The following is an 18,676-nucleotide window of genomic DNA, read 5'->3' as shown; positions in this document are numbered from 1 at the left end:
TGCAATACACGTAACGCGATCATGTGAGCAAGGGCCGAGTGGCTCGAAACGCGTCATGGACTAGGCACGTAACTGTTTGATTAAACACCTTTTCAAAGCACTGGCGAGTGAAGTTGTCCGTTCCTTTCGTTGTGCGTGACTGCACATAAGGGAAGTTTCTTTGATATATATATATATATATATATATATATATTTATTTAACAGGAGCCCAACAGCTGCAAAGGGCTGCTGAGTCACTAGTTTCCTTTATTTGCAATAATGTACACGTTAACACACATTTTTGTGTACCATGCATTTTGACTCTCTTCCGTGTTCTCAATGCTCCCTGCCCTACTTTATTTTTTATTTATTTAATTATTATCAATGTTTTAAAGAGGTCCAGAAGCTACCGGGCCTTTGACTGTGTGTTTTTTGTGCTTGTGCACACTTTTCTTTTTACTTTAAATTTACTGGTGTAACATTGCCATCTGCCATGTTATATTGGTAATGTAAAACAGTATGAAAATGTCACTACAGATGTGTGTGCATGCGTCATGACACCCATGTGTTCATGCATCGCAATGGATGTGCATGCATTGGTATCAAACTTGAAAAGGGTTCTTTTAATAGAAAAGCCACAAACAAATTGCCAGCCATGCATGTACATGTGTGTGCACAGGGCCGACTTTAGTGCTAATGGCGTCAGGATCGACAATCTTTTTTAGCACCACTGTGACCTCTTTCTCCACAGATTCCCTCACTATCACCCTCCAACAGTGACCCTTGTCTCTCCACAGCCACTCTCTCATATGTATTTCATTTGTTTTGTAGTGCTACTTGTACCAATGTATGTGTCAGAGCACTTTATATCATATGGATACAGATCATACAGAGACAACGAATCATACGTGTGTAAATCAGTTTATACGAAATGTTACACAATACAAAGAGGACTACAAGGTGTAGAAATCATGTCATCCATAGTAGTTGGCAGTACCTTTCAAGTATGTGTGTTGTAGAAAAGCACAGGCTATGGATTAAAACGTACTACAGTGGTTGCAGTTGTCTTTACCGGTATGCATTTATTTCTATCCCCCAAAAACTTTTTACCAACATTATGATAAGACTGGTGAAAAATATAATGCTCTAACCTATAACTTGTAGCTTGCATGCATCTCTTAGATGACAGTTCACAGGACACTGTGCTATATTAGGATTGTAATTTATGAAATGCAGATAACAGAAGAATCTCTCTGACAAAAGCAGTAACGCACTGATCTATCCAGTAAGGTTGCATGTTGGAACAACGAGTTCCACAACAACCCTAACAACGAGGTCGCTTCCAAGACCTCGTCTTAACCTCAATTTTTTTAACCATGCATTCCTTTACCACGATTTTTCATGGTAAAGGCATGCATCATTAAAAGAAATGCATACCAACTACTATCCCGATACCCCCCAATCGCCCACCCCCTAAAAACTAATCCCAACCCCCACCCCTAAAAACAAACATGGTCACCCACGCCCCCTGAAAACTATCACAATCCCCTGTAAACTAACCCCAACCCCTCCCACCCCTGAAAACTAACCCCAAAACCCCCAAACCCTGAATACTAACCCCAAACCCCCAACCCCTAAAAACATACCCCAACCTCTCCAATCCCTGAAAACTTACCCCAACCCGTCCCACCCCCTGAAAACTAACCCCACACCCCCTAAAAAACTGAACCCAACCCCCACCCTTTGAAAACTAACCCAAACCCCGCACCCCCTAAAAACTAACCACAAACCCCTCTTACCTGTTTCTGTGCGACGTTCCTCCAAACTCCGCCCCGCCAGAACACTAGACCGAATTAGACTTAACCACACACATGCGTGGTTAAGGCTGAGTCGTTGTTCGGGCAAGTTGCTGTTCGACTTGCTTGTTCGACTTGCGTGACTCCGGAACTCGTTGTTCCGGAATTGTGGCGAAGGTCTTTTTACATCCGGTAAAATACAGTTCTGTGATCTGCAAGAAACACGTTCTTTGCTGCAGGCATATTAACCCTCTGCCCCGTTATCTAATGAATGAAAACTCCGGTCTCTCTCCACCAGGAACATTTTTCACTAGAGGTATCTTGACATTTTTGTTGTTGCCTGAAAACTGATGGACATTCAAGAAACTCTACAGCAGATGCTCTTAAATTCATAAATAATTTCTAAACACAGGTCCCCCTCCTGATCACCGCCAGATGTGGCTACACCGATCGCACCTCCCTAAAAGTGGCCCTGCGTGTGCATACGTAATAATGAAAACATTGTTTGCAATGAACAAGCATTATTAAAAAACCGATAGGAAGGGCATATGGACAAGGGTATCGTAGTCCGACTACATGTCTGTCTTCTGGCAAATTGTTCCGCTGGCCTGACCACTATGTACCAAGAGGAGGCTCCTTAGTTGTTTTGCTTCTAAAGAAAATCCACAAAGCTAATTCACAAATCACTCAAGAATTATTAGACCCTCCCAGGGACAATACAGTGTTGTTTTTTACTCAGTCTGTGCTCTTAATTAGAAGCTTAGTAGGACTCAATTTGTCTTTCCTTCCCTTCTATTTTCTTTACAAAACCTAAGGAAACATTCATAAAGAGAAACACTTTGCTTACTAATCCTGTGGTTGCGAAAAGCGTTTTTTTTCCTGTGAAAGAGTGGAACAGCGTTTGATACAATGCCAGCTTCTTTAATGACTTCTTTAATGGATTAGAGTGGGTCTCCCTGCTATATAGAAATATTAATATATGTTAATATACCAGCTGCATCTAGCTTGGGTAATATCTGTTAAAGAACGCTCTAGTCACCCGTAATTGTTGGTTTGATACAAATGTCCTGCTGTTAGGTGTACAGCTGTGGGTGCGCTTCTGCGCTGCAGGCTTTGTTTAGCCCACGCAGTGCTTTCTCCTTGCCAGGGAAAGCATTAACTGGCATCACAGACTGTCGGAAGTAATGCGGTTTTAAGCATCACACTCTAGTCTTAATGGGTTTGGGCAGCTCTCCTGTTAAAGCAAAAACGAACCCTCCGCATTATTTCATGAATTATATATTTATTTCTATATGTATAATTTATTTTATTCAGACATACCAGAATGAATGCCCGCATTAGCAGATGGTTGCTGCGGTATGTTTATTTCCATTCAAGTTTTGTTTCGGTTACCGGAGAATATTTTCTGTTTAAAGTGGATTCGTTACATTTCCTGCCACTGTGACAGTAGGCAGGAGTCACTGGGCGTCAGTAGAGTTTTGTCTCAGTGTTACAGAACCTTTTTTCGCCTAGGCCACCCATCACTTTTTTGTGCTCTACATTTTACTCGTTGCCCTTCGACAAGTCTTTAAATTTAATACAGCTAAACAACTAAATAGTTAGAATGAATGAAACACGTCCCCATTAAATACACATCTGCTTCCCATGAAATCGTTCACCGTGTGGCTGGGCAAGGGCACCCCTTTTAATAGCCTCAGCAGAGATGCAAATTAATGTATTGACATGAAAAATAAATGTATTCGCAGGTATCACAGGTGGGTCTTCTGTGTATCCTGGAAGAATGTAGAATTACCTAAGCATCTGCTTCATCTGCTGTACTGAAAAAAACCTAAGGGGCGTTATACGAGAAAATGTTGGAGTGTAGAGCTGCGCCAAATCTGGCAGTGTAGTGCTCCAACATTTTCAAAACGCAGGGATGCGCCGCTTTCACAAGAATACAGCTCATCCTGTGCTTTCTGTAGCGCTGGCGCTAAATTTAGCTGCCTAGCATCAATGCAGGCATTCTTGCACCATAGTGCAAGGGTGCCTGCGTTGCAGGGAATGATTGGAAGATGCCCCTTCCTGCACATAAACAATCACTAATGGCGAGTTGTTACTTTTATGTGTGCTAAAGAATGACACATAGAAGTAGCAAATCATAATTATTTAATGACTGGTTATGGGCAAGAAAGGACACCTTCCTGCACATAAACAATCATTAATGGCATTTTGCTCATTCTATGTTTGCTGCAGAATGCAGCACACATAGAAAAAGCAAAAACGAGGAGAAATAAAAGTATTTCTTGTCGTTTCACCATTCTAACACATGTTCTTGCATGCCGTTTTTGGTGCTGCCTCAGATTTACACCTTCTTGAAAATCTGGGGCAGCATCAAAAGCAATGGGTGTTGTGGTAAGTGATGTGTGTGAAGGGGCCTTATTTACAAGGTGGCCTTAAGCCACAAAAAATGGCTTAGTGCCACTTTGGAAATATGGAGAAGAGCATATCCACACCAGAACATTGTCAAAAATGATGTTCTGGTGGTGATATCCCCTTGTAAATGTGCCCCTAAGTGTGGTCTGGAACTGGCACTAAGCCTGGGCGGAGTTCGTGGAGTTCCGCTACATGGACCTCCGCAAAGTGACAACAAAACTCAGGGTGGGTTACCTTACGCTGTTTGCACTGATTTTTACTGTTGGGCGTTTGCGCGAAGGTCATCTCGTACAGTGCAAGATAGCGCTGCTTCTTTCTGCTGCTTGAGTAGAATTTCTACTCAAGCGGCAGCTTCCTCAACTCAAACAGAAGGTTTCTCAACGCGACCCACAGTGACCATCCATGACCTCCTGCGTTGAGAAATCTCGCAGGGAAGTGGTCTAGTGTTGGATTTTCCTCGCTCGCGCTCACCAACTTACCATTGGCGAGCACAAGCGAGGAAAAAACTCTGCTCCACTTAACTCCGCTTGCTCCGTGGAGTGCGGAGTGCGAAAAACTCCACAAACTCCACAAACAGAGCAGAGTTCACTGCCCAGGCTTAACTGGCATCATTCATGGTATCGGTGTGTGGTATCGGCTGCCACCCTTCTGCAGAGTAGAGCATGCAAATTGTGTGCCATTGAACTCACTTCTGTACAATTTATGCTTTGTGATTTCTTGACAAGCTGTGTTTTGAGGTCCTTCTACCCTGCATGGAAAGCCTACAGCACCACTGAACTTTGCCCATACAAGATACCATACTACACTCTGCTTCTTAAAAAAAGGAAGGCCTCACAGGTTTTTTGCCACTGCAATTGGCTGCTCTGTCATCAACACCATTTTGTTTAATGCCAGGGCAGGCAACATTTCTGGATCACAAAGCTGGTCCGAGGAAGGCCGTACAGCTTTTTGTTGCTATAATTGAATACTCTGTGACCAACGATAGCGTCTTTAATACAAAGACCAATCTCATTGATCAAAGAGCATCCAGTTAGATTGTCTGAACTATTGTAATGTCATTTTTGTCCTTGAAGGAATTATTACACAACTACCTTTGGCTTACGTTAAGGTATAGAATTGCAGAAGACATCATGGGTGGTATGTGAAGTAACTAGTTATGGAAGATTGTGCAGAGGCTTGAATTTCTCAGTTGTCTACAGTGGAGGCACACTGATTCTATTCAGGAGGGGAACCTTGCAGAATTTACTTTTTTGAATTTTGTGTAAATGTTTTGTCCATGGTTCTTCAGAAGACATAACATTCTCAGAAGGTTAAGAAAAGTGACTGTGCCTAAATAGTTACGCTGGCTTTTAAAGCTATGCCACCATATACACTCACTCCCACTGATACTCACCTTGAGCAATGATAAAGAGAAAAAATAAGTTATGAACAGGACATATTCTATTCTAAGCAGGAAGTGAGCATGAGAACTCCAACATTGAAGCACCTTGAGGGACAGAACCACACAGATTGGAAAGTATTCAGCTGTGAGTGTACCAAAAAAGCAAAATACCTCAAGGATATGGAGACAAAGGAGAGCTGTAGCTAACCTGCCATCTTAATAAGTATTTATAAGTATCATCAGTCTTTGAAAGTAGGGCATCCCACTGGATCCTGGTTCTGGCACCTATTTCTGGGCTGGATCTGGGATCCAGCCGACCCATGGAAACATGCTGAATTCATCATGGTGTCATTTTCCAAGACCAGAACAAACTACAGCAGCACCCATGAGTTGTTTGCATTCTGTTCAGAGCAGAAACCTGCAGGCAAGGAGGAGGCTTTCTTATTTTCACTCCCAGCTGGGCTCAAAGCAAAGGCATAATTTAAAGGGCCATCAGTCCTTTCTTAGTTCAAGCATCACCCTAACTAAGAGTTATCAGGAGCCTATTATCTTAGAATGGAAGGAAACGAAGGCAAGCAGATTATCATTTCACAAGTATTTTGCAGAAACTATGACTTGGAAGCAGGTTTTTGACTTTTTTCAACCCCTTATGTAAGAGATGTGCATGCACTGTAAGAATGTGTATGTTAGACCTGGCCTCCTTGGCATGTTTTCCACTGTCTTTTTACCACTACATTCTGTATTTGTTTACTGTGTGCTCAACTTCGTTTTTGCTGGTTTACATACTGCTGATCAGTGCTAAAGTGCTAGTGCTTCCTGTGTGAATTGTAATTCTGGTTATTCATGATTGGTATATTTGATTTACTGGTAGGTCCCTGGTAAAGTGCACTATAGGTCCACAGGGCCTGCAAATAAAATGCTACTTGTGGGCCGGCAGCAATGGTTGTGCCACTCACATCAGTAGCCCTGAAAACGTATCTGAGACCTGCTATTACAATGTTGTGAGTGCAGTTTTGAATTGCCATGTTGACTTAGCAAGTGCACCCGCTTGTCATGCCTTAACCGTCCCTTTTACTACATGTAAGGCACCCTTATGGTAAGCCCAAGATACCTCCATGGGCAGGGTGCAGTGAATGTGAAAGGTAGGACATGTACTGGTGTAATTTACATGTACTGATAGTGAAATACTGCAAATTTCATTTTTCACTGTTGCATGGACTAGCTCAACAAAAGGTTATCATTGGAGCTGCCATGTAACTTTTTACAAGTGTAACTTGCAATTGGGAACAGCTAGAGATTTGGAGTTTGAGCTCGCTAAGCTCAGAATTTAAAAACACACCATTTCGGAAAGGTATTTTTAAAATTATGTGTTTGAAAAAGCCACTTTTAGAAAGTGGGCATTTTCTTGTTTAACCATTCTCTGCTTCTGCCTGCCTGTGGAATCAACGTTTGGTTTAGACTAAGAGAGGCCTGCATTCCCACTAGACAGTGAAACAAAGGGAGTTGAGGGGTGCACTGCATATGTTCATAGCCCATCACCAGGCTGATGGGTTTTTCTGAGTTAGAGTGGTAGTAGGAGCTGTCACCTGCACCTGAATAGCCTGTGCCTGGACTCCTACAATGCTGTTGTCACCCCCCTGAAGTATGTCTGGAGCCAAGACAAAACAGGACCAGAACTTGTACACTACAAAGACAATCCTTTAAAGAATGCCTATTTCAAAGGCCAAAAGGGGTATAAGTATTGGGCCTAAACCTGCAAAGTTTTAGAACACTTCTGCATCAAGATGAACCTTTGCCAAGGAGAAGAGCTGAAGAGCTGTGAAGAGGAGTACTGCTTCTTTGCTGTGTGTTGCTTTCCTGGATTGGCCTGCAGTTGTTGCTTATGCTTTGGAGAGGAAAAGGACTGGACTTTGCATTGTATCCTGCTTGTGATGCTTCTCCAGAGACTTAGCCATGATAACCTATGGAAGGTGGATATCATGGCTAAGTCTGTCCCTGCCCTATCAGCAAGCATTCGCCATACATTGTGCGATTATCGCTGTATTTCCAGCGATAATCGCACATTTGGCAGTTTGCCCCTTGATTTTGATCGCTGTTGAGATGAGCGTTGCTGATAGCATGCTATCTCAGCGATAAAAATCAGCATTAGCCGGCGATAATTATTCTCGCGCTAAGCGCGCTGAGAGATAATTATCTCTGGCTCTTGCTGATATGCCCCCTAGTTTCTATGTCTCTCTCTAGATCGGCTTCCCCCAGAGTTCAGTGCAGTTACCTCCTGAATGGGCAGCGGGTTCAACCACACAGAATGGAGCTCTTCAGCCTTTTATGTCTTTCAGACAGTAGACAAGAGGCACGCCTGCTGACCCTAGAGAGCAGCTTTGGTGCTTGTGTGCAAGTGGGGTAGAAGAGTTCTTCAGGCTAGTCTTTCAGGTCAGTCAGCATTCTTCTTCTTTCGTGTATTTTCTCCCAGGTCCTTGAATGTTCTGTGGTTTTAGTGGATACGTACTATTTTATCTTGTGCACTAGGAGATTTTCTTAGGCCCAATCCTGGCAGAGTTCTTACGAAAATGCAACCCCCTTTATCCGCATGTCTAGTGCCTCTCGGTGGCTTTCATTCTGAATGGCAGAAGTAAGGCTCCCCTCTCAGAAACTCTGTGTCTCCTCAAAGATCCACTCCGTTGAAACTGAGGAACTACCCATTATTCCTGATCTGGGAACTTATTCCTCTTCTGCTATGGGCATAGGCACATTTCGGTAAGAGCCTGTCAGGGTGAAAATTATTCTGTGACCTGAGCCTATTATTGGGAACTTCATGTAAAAAAGAAGGCTGCAGCTGTATTCTTCAGAGACTACATCTGCTCCTGTGCCCCATATAGTTCAACATAATAAAGTGGTCAGTGTTTCATCTATAACACATTTCCTGGCTTTAGAAATATTTATATTGCCCCCTTGCATCTAAACACTTCACACCTAATTGATATGTTGACTGAGGGAAATGGGGGCCAGCAGAACACATTTAGGGCCTCATTCATGGGTTTTTGCCATAGAAGAGCGCCGCAGGCCTTCCTGCTCTGCTGTCTTTTGGTACAAAATAAGGGCAGGAATGCGCTGTATCTCTCAGATATGACGCATTCCTGACCTTTTCCCCTGCACTGGTGCACAATGGATTGGCATGCGCCAACACAGGCCCCTTTGCACCATAGTGCAAGGGTGCCTGTGTTTCGAGGATGATTATTTTTTGTGCAGGTGGGGAACCTTCCTGCAAAAAAACAATCACAAGTGGCTTTTTCCTCTTTCTATGTGTGCTGTAGAATGCAGCACACATAGAAAAATAAAAAACAAGGAGAAATATCTTCATAGAAAAATTAAAAACGAGGAGAAATAAAGATATTTTTCCTCGTATGTGCCTCACTTATGCCTCTCCTGGGGAAGAGTACGTTTTTTGCGCTGCCTCATTGTTACGTTTTCTCGTAAATCTGGGGCAGTGTCAAAATGCCATGGATGTTGCTGGGAATGCCCCCAGCAACATCCACTGCACGCTCCTTTAACACAAAAAACTAAAACTGTGTTAAAGGAAGCAATATTTACAAGGCAGCATTAAGACAAGAAAAGTGGCTTAGTGCTGCCTGGTAAATATGTTGCTTTCCTGGATTGGCCTGCAGTTGCTGCTTATGCTTTGGAGAGGAAAAGGACTGGACTTTGCATTGTATCCTGCTTGGGATGCTTCTCCAAAGGCTTGTGTGTGCCTTCCTCCTGTTGGAAGTCTCAGAGCCATCAAAGACTTCATCTGCAGCACTTCTGAACTCTGCTGGGAGTTCTGACCTGCCTTTTGGTGACAAATGCAGTTCTTGGCCCTTGGAGGTTGTTTCTTCTGCAAAGATCTGCTTGCAACCATCAAAATCAAAGCATCGCTCTTCCAGCACCTGTTTTCATGACGCAGCACCAATGTGCAAAAGAAATTTCCATGCACTGCAGCTGTGCAGTGAAAAAATCAACACAGCGCCTGTCAGCGGCTGAAGAAAACGTTGCAGCCCAAGTTTAGCACACTGTGGATTCACAGTCCAAAACCTCCTCACTGACTTGGCTGAATTGACGCATTGTTGGACTGCAGCTGAAGAAATCAAGGCAGCGCCTGTTTGCAACCGCTGCATCGACCACCAGCACATCCTAATTTCCAAGCATTGCCCCTGTGCGCCATTTTTTTCGGGCACATCACCTGTAGACCAGAACCGTCTTGGATTTTGATGCATCGCTTCCCCTACAGTCCAAATTAGATGCAACACTTCTCCTATTCTAGTAAATATGGTGCAGCCCTGAGTTTCTAAAGTGGCAAAGCAAGTTGTTAGCCTTCTTGGCTTAACAACACGCTTCACCACTTTATTGTAAGTATGCCCCATAGCTCTCCCATAACTAAGTTAACCATTCCAGTTATTTTACCCCTATTATATTCCCCTCAAAATTGTTGGGCACACAAAGATCTCTGACACAGGTGTCTTAACCCTTTAGGATGTTTGTGGCCAAAAACGTAAGCTAGAACAATTTTACTGTCACCTATGTCCTTATTGCCAATTTCTTTGCAGCAGATTGCTTATAAATTACATTTATATGTTGACTGTCAGACTCAGATTTTTAAATTCCACCCCCTTTCTTTTGACACACCTATACCCTCCACCCCTCCTCAGTTTTTGGGTTCCTAGAGTAAATTTTTTCCAATGCCGGCATGGATTATCGCTATCAGAAAATTAGATTTTGTTGGCATTATCATTCATACAATATTATGGAGGCAGATTTGGGAAACCTCTCTATCTACACCTAGCTAGATTATTATAGTCAGAAGGAGGATAAAGTGCTCAAGAAGAAGTCAAAACTAAGTAAGTGGTAGAAGCCGTACTGCACTTTTAATTTCCTATTTAAGACTGGAGAGCTGTTAGAAAATGGGGGAAGGAAGTGCTAGCAACTTAATAAACACAACCTGATTAAGGTACAACTCAGTTAATTTAGGAATTCTGATAAACAGAATGTAACTGTGAGATAAGCTGCCGGTAATTCTTCAGAGAAATGCCAGTAATTCTTCAGAGAAATATGTGACATTGAAGCGGTGCCAAAAGCATTAGTATTAGGGTCACAACAACATAAGATTCCTAGGGGCATATCAGCAAGACAATTATCGCCACTTTAGCAGCCGCTTTCAGCCGGAAAGCGGCGATAATTGTATCATCCTATTAGCAAGGTCACGCTATCGCGTGAACCCTTGCCTCAGCGCCCTTTCCCTTAACGCCCAGCTTTGCATCTCTAATGAGATGCAAAGTGGGTGTTCCTCCCCAGAATAACGGGAGAAATGTCGCTAAGCGACATTTCTCCTATTATCAAGCATCACGCTAAACTGCAGAGCGATAAGAAAAGTAGCGCTAACCTTGGTTATCACTACTTTCCTTACGCCTGCATTTCATCTGACTTAGCCATGATAACCTATGGAAGGTGGATATCATAGCTAAGTCTGTCCGTGCCCTATCAGCAAGCATTCGCCATACGTTGTGCGATTATCGCTGGATTTCCAGCGATAACCGCACATTTGGCAGTTGCGCCTTGATTTTTATCGCTGTTGAGATGAGCGTTGCTGATAGCATGCTATCTCAGCGATAAAAATCAGCATTAGCCGGCGATAATTATCCTCGCGCTAAGCACGCTGAGAGATAATTATCCCTCTCTAGATCGGCTTCCCCCAGAGTTCAGTGCAGTTACCTCCTGAATGGGCAGCGGGTTCAACCACACAGAATGGAGCTCTTCAGCCTTTTATGTCTTTCAGACAGTAGACAAGAGGCACGCCTGCTGACCCTAGAGAGCAGCTTTGGTGCTTGGGTGCAAGTGGGGCAGAAGAGTTCTTCAGGCTAGTCTTTCAGGTCAGTCAGCATTCTTCTTCTTTTGTGTATTTTCTCCCAGGTCCTTGAATGTTCTGTGGTCTTAGTGGATCGTGCCATTTTATCTTGTGCACTAGGAGATTTTCTTAGGCCCAATACTTGCAGAGTTCTTACGAAAATGTAACCCCCTTTATCCGCATGTCTGGTGCCTCTCGGTGGCTTTCATTCTGAATGGCAGAAGTAAGGCTCCCCTCTCAGAAACTCTGTGTCTCCTCAAAGATCCACTCCGTTGAAACTGAGGAACTACCCATTATTCCTGATCTGGGAACTTATTCCTCTTCTGCTATGGGCATAGGCAAATGTCGGGAAGAGCCTGTCAGGGTGAAAATTATTCCTTGACCTGAGCCTATTATTGGGAACTTCATGTAAAAAAGAAGGCTGCAGCTGTATTCTTCAGTGACTACATCTGCTCCTGTGCCCCATATAGTTCAACATAATAAAGTGGTCAGTGTTTCATCTATAACACATTTCCTGGCTTTAGAAATATTTGTATTGCCCCCTTGCATCCAAACACTTCACACTGTATCTGTAGAGATGCATCAGTTTCCCTGCGCCAGCCTGCGCCACCCTTGCGCCACCATGGATGTGTGGTATTTACAATACGGCGCATCACGGCGCATCTGTTGGCCCAAAAGCCACGCATTGCTGGAGTCGTGTCGCAAGCACGACACAACTCCAGCAATGCATGTTGAGGCCTATACTTATTGTACTCCCTCACTCCTTACTCCTGCGTCAAGCAGGTGCAAGGTTTTGACTCATTGGCATCCTTGAAGTGGCGCAGTGAAATCTTGTAGATGTCACTGCGTCACTTTTAAGAGGCTTTCCGGCTTTCCGGCATGGGAACGCCCACCCTGCATACATTATACCTGACGCAGGTATAATGTGGCCCAGGGCTTTACAACGTGACGCATCTCCCTAGATGAGTCACGTTTTACATTTGCGGCATTGTTTACACTGCTGCTGCATCGCACAAGTGACACAACGGCGGTACAAAAGTGTCGCAAGGGGATTATATATCTGCCCCTTAGTGTTTAGCCGAACATCTCATATATCTGTGATTGCAGATGGATATTGCTGTCAATGCCTACATTGAAAAATAGACCTAATCAGATGCTGAATAAAGCAGGGGAACGAGAAGTCCCTTGCAGCACTTCATTCTTAAGAGTTGGTGGAATACAAAGGACTGTTCCCAACTTCAAATGTTGTGTATGATTACTCAAGAAGTGTTAAACTATTTGATGTTGTTGGAATCTGCCCTCAGTGTTGCATAGAGATGCTCAAAAGGAACATCATAGTATGCCTAATTAAAGGCCCCCACAAGGTCCAACAACCAACAAAAAAAACACCCCTCGATCTATAATCCTAAAACTTTCAGCATTAATGCTGTGGACTCTGTCCCATGCAGTGGATGAAAGCCTGATTGTATGTGCAAGAGGATTTTATTGTTTGAAAATTGTTGATCGGAACCTTTGCCTTGACTGGAGAATTCCGTATGGATGTGAATTAGTGTGCCTTGTTACAGATAGATCATAATATGAAGTGCTGCCTCTCCTTTCTTGTGTGGGAACGAAATTCACGTCACACTCATTGCTAAATTATTCATTAGTCAATTATTGCCCAATTACATCAAACGAGTGTGTGTGCATGTGGTGTGAAAAGCCAGGCCACTGAATCAGTAGGATTTAATACGGAGAATGTGAATGCCAGCTGCAACCGAAAGCTGTTAGCCACAAAAAGAAAATTATATGTGTTCCTTGTAAGAGGAGACAGCTCTGGCTGTTTATCATTCACAATCAGGGATTGCCTTATTTTACTTTTTTTAGCAGGGAAGTAGTGACTAAGGTTATCATAAAATCCTTAAGAAGTAGTAATGATAGGATTGCCTGAATTATGCAAAGCATACTTTACTAACCTAAATATTGCAGGTGAATATATATCTACCTTCTCTATGATTCGATTCAAATTGCTTTTTTCTTACGCAGACAGCCAACCTGTAGCTTTTTGAAGGATAGAATAACAAAGTTTGTTATTTTTACACCTGGATTCTACTTTATTAACTTTTTGTTTCTGGATTTAACTTTAAGTAGTGGATTGCCACAAACCCTGAAGGCTTGTAAGTACTTTCCCATGCTTTAATTTAGAAAATGTTACTTGATGGAGTCTTCCAGCTTTTTCCTCTGCTTTCAGCAATTATTATTCATGATTAAAAGTAGTTTGTTCTGTAATCAATTTTCTCCAATTAACCAGTCGACGTATTACGGCTGTTACCATTGTTTCACTGTGTATATAATTAGGTTCCCTTACACTTAATTGCAGTTAGTACTGGCGTCCAAGGTAATTGTTAAGTTAAGTGATGCACCTTGGCAGTCTTTAAATATGTCTTGATAGTCTATTAATCCCAAGACGACCTACCGTGGAAAATATATAATCAGAAAATGGATATTAACAGTGTAACCAGCAGCATACGTGAAGCAATGCCTTGGGAAATATAGACACCTCGAGGCTATGAACTTCGCCTGGTGAGTCAGTTTAATGCCATCAGGTCATGTGATGTGGAGTCCAGTCATGGTATGGCGCCGAGTCTGCTACGTGCCACAGCAGATGTGTTTGTTTGTCAAACCCCGTATTAGGCTAACTCTGAAATGGAGACTAGAGGGCCCCAATTTCCCTGGAGAGAAAAAGAACTCCCACAGAGCTTTACAGTGTAGCCTGCTTGGGGTACTAGAGTTGATTAGCATTATGCCTTCCTAACTATATGCAGCAGCCAGACAAATCCCTTTGTTTATGGACTGTGCCTGCCTTTGCTCCCCTGATCACCCCAAAACCAACGAGTGGGTTCAGTAGGCCAGGTAACTGCCCCTTAGACATGCCAGGGGGCATGGCTGAGGGGCACCTGGCCCCATTTCGTCTTTTCAAGCCAAGTCCATTGGCCAGGGATGGGTCGTTAGTCCACTCCAGCTGTGCAGACGACTCTTTAGCCTTCCTCAACATTGAAGGACCACAGTGGAGAAGGACCTGAGTCTTCATCAACTGCATCCCTCATGGTACTAAAATTGCCTTTAAACAACCTACAATTCACGGATGTGCTTTGATCATGATGCTAATGCATTTAATATTGCGATGCCTTGGGTACAATGTTTTTACTGTACTTTTGGTCCTATAACCTACTTTCTCATGACTAAAGGAGCATAGCTCCACTAAAAGTGTCTAATTTTGCATAGTTTAAGTTACGTCTGTATTTTTACAGTGTTCTTTATTTGTGGGGCTGGGCAGTCAAGACCAGGGGGGAGGAGTGAGGCGCACTCGCTAAGTGCGCATGAGAGTTTGGCCGACCGTCTCGAGCCGGCCAAACAGTCATGCACGCTTAGCATCTTCTCCACCAGGCTGTATTACACAGCCTGGGTGGAGAACATACACAGACTCCCAGTCCCTGTCTGAGTACCACACTACAGCACTCAGACCAATCCTGACACTGCTAACAGCAGCGTCGTGATTGGCTTAGGGGAAGATCTGTGCTTCCTGGACTTGTCAGCAAGAGAAGTGACGATGGATGAGAGTCGGCGGCCATGAAGAGGTAAGTGTAAATGTTTTTCTTAGCTCCACCCTCTGCCGCCTCACCAGTGAAGCCCGCCCCCACCCTTCCATCCATGCCAGCCACCAATGGGAGCGAATTAAAGAAAGTGTTTTCTGAAAACATAAGTGTTTCTGTGTTCTAGGCTTTTTTTGAAGTGCAAAAGTTCATAGGTGGTATGAGATTGCTCATAAAAAATTGAGTTGCAATCTTTTATCTTATGTTCAGGGTCCGTGTTTATTTTCTGGTATTAAGTATAACAACATATTTAAAACCACATATTTTTTAAACAAAACTGAGTTGACTTGGCAAGTACTGGATATATGTTGGAGGACCTCAAATAATTACTCTATGAAAACATGTAAAAAATATGTTTTTACAAAAGACGTTCTTATGAAAAATTATTTTGATTCAGGAAAAGTTATATGTGATTTGAGCATTACAATTCAAATAGTACTATTAACCCACATCCTAGACAGTATTATTACCCCACTGTAAAAAAGTGAGTTTGGCTCAGTCAAATTATCAGAGAATTTAGGACACTCTACTTGACAATTCTCCAGGAGCCTTGTTTCAACTTCAAGCATTGCAGCATGCCCCTGAAGAAATTAAAATCCAGTGTCATATGATTATTAACATTGTACCTACTTTCAAATAGCAGAGGATATTGTTGCACACTTTGTAGTTACTCCAACTATCAACATGGAAACAAGAAAAGACAAAGGTAAACTTTAGAGAGTACTCGTTATGTTGATTCATCACAAAGGTTATGATACAACATTTGTGGTACAGTATTTGGTTACCACTGGAAAACATTAGTGGTAACTCTTGTTACAGCAGAGAGGGGCGGGGGTAATTTGTATCCTTACTTACAGAACACCTCCACTTCCAGATCCAGACTTGCCCCAGGACCATGCTACACAGAACCCTCATCTACCGACTGCCTGGACCTCGCACTCACCACACAACCACCATCACCGAACTCGCCGCACCCCACGCTATCACCTCCATGTACTACATTCTACTCGGGGACCTGAATTTCCAACTTGACAACAGCAAAGACCCCGACGCGACCACTCTCCTCGACAACCTTGCCAGAGCGGGTCACACCCTCTGCCCCATCTTCGCAGGAGGGACTAACATCCGCTTCAGCCACACTACCCAACCCCCCTGGACCGACCACCACTGTGTCCACTTCACCTTCAACACCACCACCGCACCCAAACCCGCCCCGCACCCACCACAACGTAACTGGAGCAAGGTCACAGAGGAACACCTCAGCACCACTCTTCGTCAAAGCCCCCCCATCACTACGAACGACACCAACTCCGCAGCCAGGGAATTTCACCGCTGGATTTCCAACTGCACCGACAAGCTCGCACCCCTCCACCCCTGCCAAACAACGCCCTCTAAAAGCCACCTGGTTCACCGCAGAACTTCAAGAAGCCAGACGCTCCTGTAGATGCCTAAAGAAAGCCTGGCGAAAGCGGAGGACTTCGGAATCATGAAGCAACCACAAGAGCGCCCTGAAGGATCACCACCAACGCATAAGAGAAACCAAACGGACCTTCATAAGAGACAAAGTCCAGACCAATGTATCCAACGCCAAAGAACTGTTCAACATCATACAGCAGTTCGCCAAACCGACCTGCAAATCCACAGACATCACACCCTCCCAGGAACTTTGCGACAAGCTCAGCTCCTATTTCCATCTGAAAATCAAGGCCCTCTACGACAACTTCAGCGAACCCACGACCAACACCACCCCCCTACGCACCGCCACCGACAAACCCACCATCAAATCCTGGGAGCCCGCGACCATCGAACTCATCACCGTGACCATGAAAATAACCCACTCAGGAGCCCCGATGGACCCTTGCCCACCGCACATATTCCACAGAGCCGCCGCCGCCATCGCACCCGAAATAGGACAAACATCAACGCCTCCCTCAGGTCAGGCAGCTCCCCAGATGACTGGAAGCGAGCAGAAGTAAAACCCCTCCTCAAAAAACCTACTGTCATGGTTTTGGGCTGTGGCTCTAGGGGCACGAGCACATGCTCACGACCATTGTGTGGCAAAATGCACAGTTTCACGCCCATGGGTCGATTTTGGTGGCGATGTTTCCAACATTGAGTTAGTTGTTCATTTATTGTCACTGCCTGCCTTTAAGTCATGTGTGCGCTCTGTATGTCTTGTTGATTCAATGCCAGTCTTTAAATCATGTGCGCGCTCTGCATGTCTTGTTGGTTCAATGCCACTATATGTGTATCTCCTTTGATTCATGTGTGCGCTATGTACACTGTATGTTTATCAGGTACACTTTGTTCTTATTTTCGTGTATGCTGTGTCATGATTTTGCAGTTTGCAGGTTACAGTACATGCGCCTTGTATTAGATGCGCATATTTCGTGATGGCATGGGACACGCTGAGGCAAGATGCATCATAGCAGCAGTTCTTTGCTGTGCGGTCCTAATCTCGGGCCGATTCCTTCATGAAGCGTCTTTACGCTCTACACGCTTCCATCTCCTGAGGTGTGACAAGTCTATAAAAAGGAACCACACCCAAAGCAATGCGCTCACTATTCCTCCACATCTCCGAGGCCAGCAGCTGATTCTGGTTTTTCCGCGAACATCGGAAAATCGGCACAACATCTTCGGGTAGCAAAGCGGCAGCAGTACAGTTTCTTCCAAGCAGTAAATAACCTCCTGACTCGAGTCTTCTGAATCAGGGTAAGATTATTTAGAATATTCCACTCGAGAAAGGAAACATTTTCCTAATTTTTGTGAGAACTTTGACAGCAGCTATTCTCTCTTGACTTATGATGTCTTCAGCACAGAAGTCTTCAGTATAATTCGAATGGTATGAATATTCAAAGTAATTTTTGGAAACTTTTGGACATTTGACAAGGAACTTCCTCTCTTTTGAGATTTGTATAAAGTTGCGTGGCAGGTCCAGCACATCTACAGGAACATTACCAAGTTTGGAAAAGAGTGTGTAATATTTCGTCTTATAATTCAACAACTCTACAGTAGGGAATTACAGGTTATTATGTGTTTCCGATATTTTTAATTGAGTATTGCTAATACGCATATTGTTTTTCTGTGTTTGATGCATGTTGGATATCTGTTACAGGTCTCCTTCCCCACTGTTACTTTTCCAACGCCCTTCTCCCACCTGGCTAATCTAATACTCTGTGTCATTACGACAAATCAGAGTTGGAGCTGCCTGGAGGTGGACCCTTCTAGCGTCGAGCAAGCCCTGAGGAATCTACGTCTTGACACCTACAGCTGGCCCTACGGACCTGAAAAACTACCGGCCCATCACGCTCCTCCCCTTCACGGCCAAAGTCACCGAGAGAATCGAAAACACCCAGCTGACCGCCTTCAATGAAGAGAACGCCATCCTGGACGCCTCTCAGTCCGGATTCCGCAGCAACCACAGCACCGAGATCACACTCCTCGCAGCCACCGATGACATCAGCATGCTACTGGATCAGGGACACACCGTGGCCCTCATCCTTTTAGACCTCTCTGCAGCTTTCAACACCGTCTCACATCGCACACTCGCTGCCAGACTTCACGTCACAGGAATACAGGGAGCCGCCCTCGACTGGATCTG

Source organism: Triturus cristatus, chromosome 2_2 (genome assembly GCF_964204655.1).
Source record: "Triturus cristatus chromosome 2_2, aTriCri1.1, whole genome shotgun sequence".
Classification (NCBI taxonomy): Eukaryota; Metazoa; Chordata; class Amphibia; order Caudata; family Salamandridae; genus Triturus; species Triturus cristatus.
The sequence above is the reverse complement of the archived record's forward strand: the minus strand, read 5'-3'. Positions refer to the sequence as shown.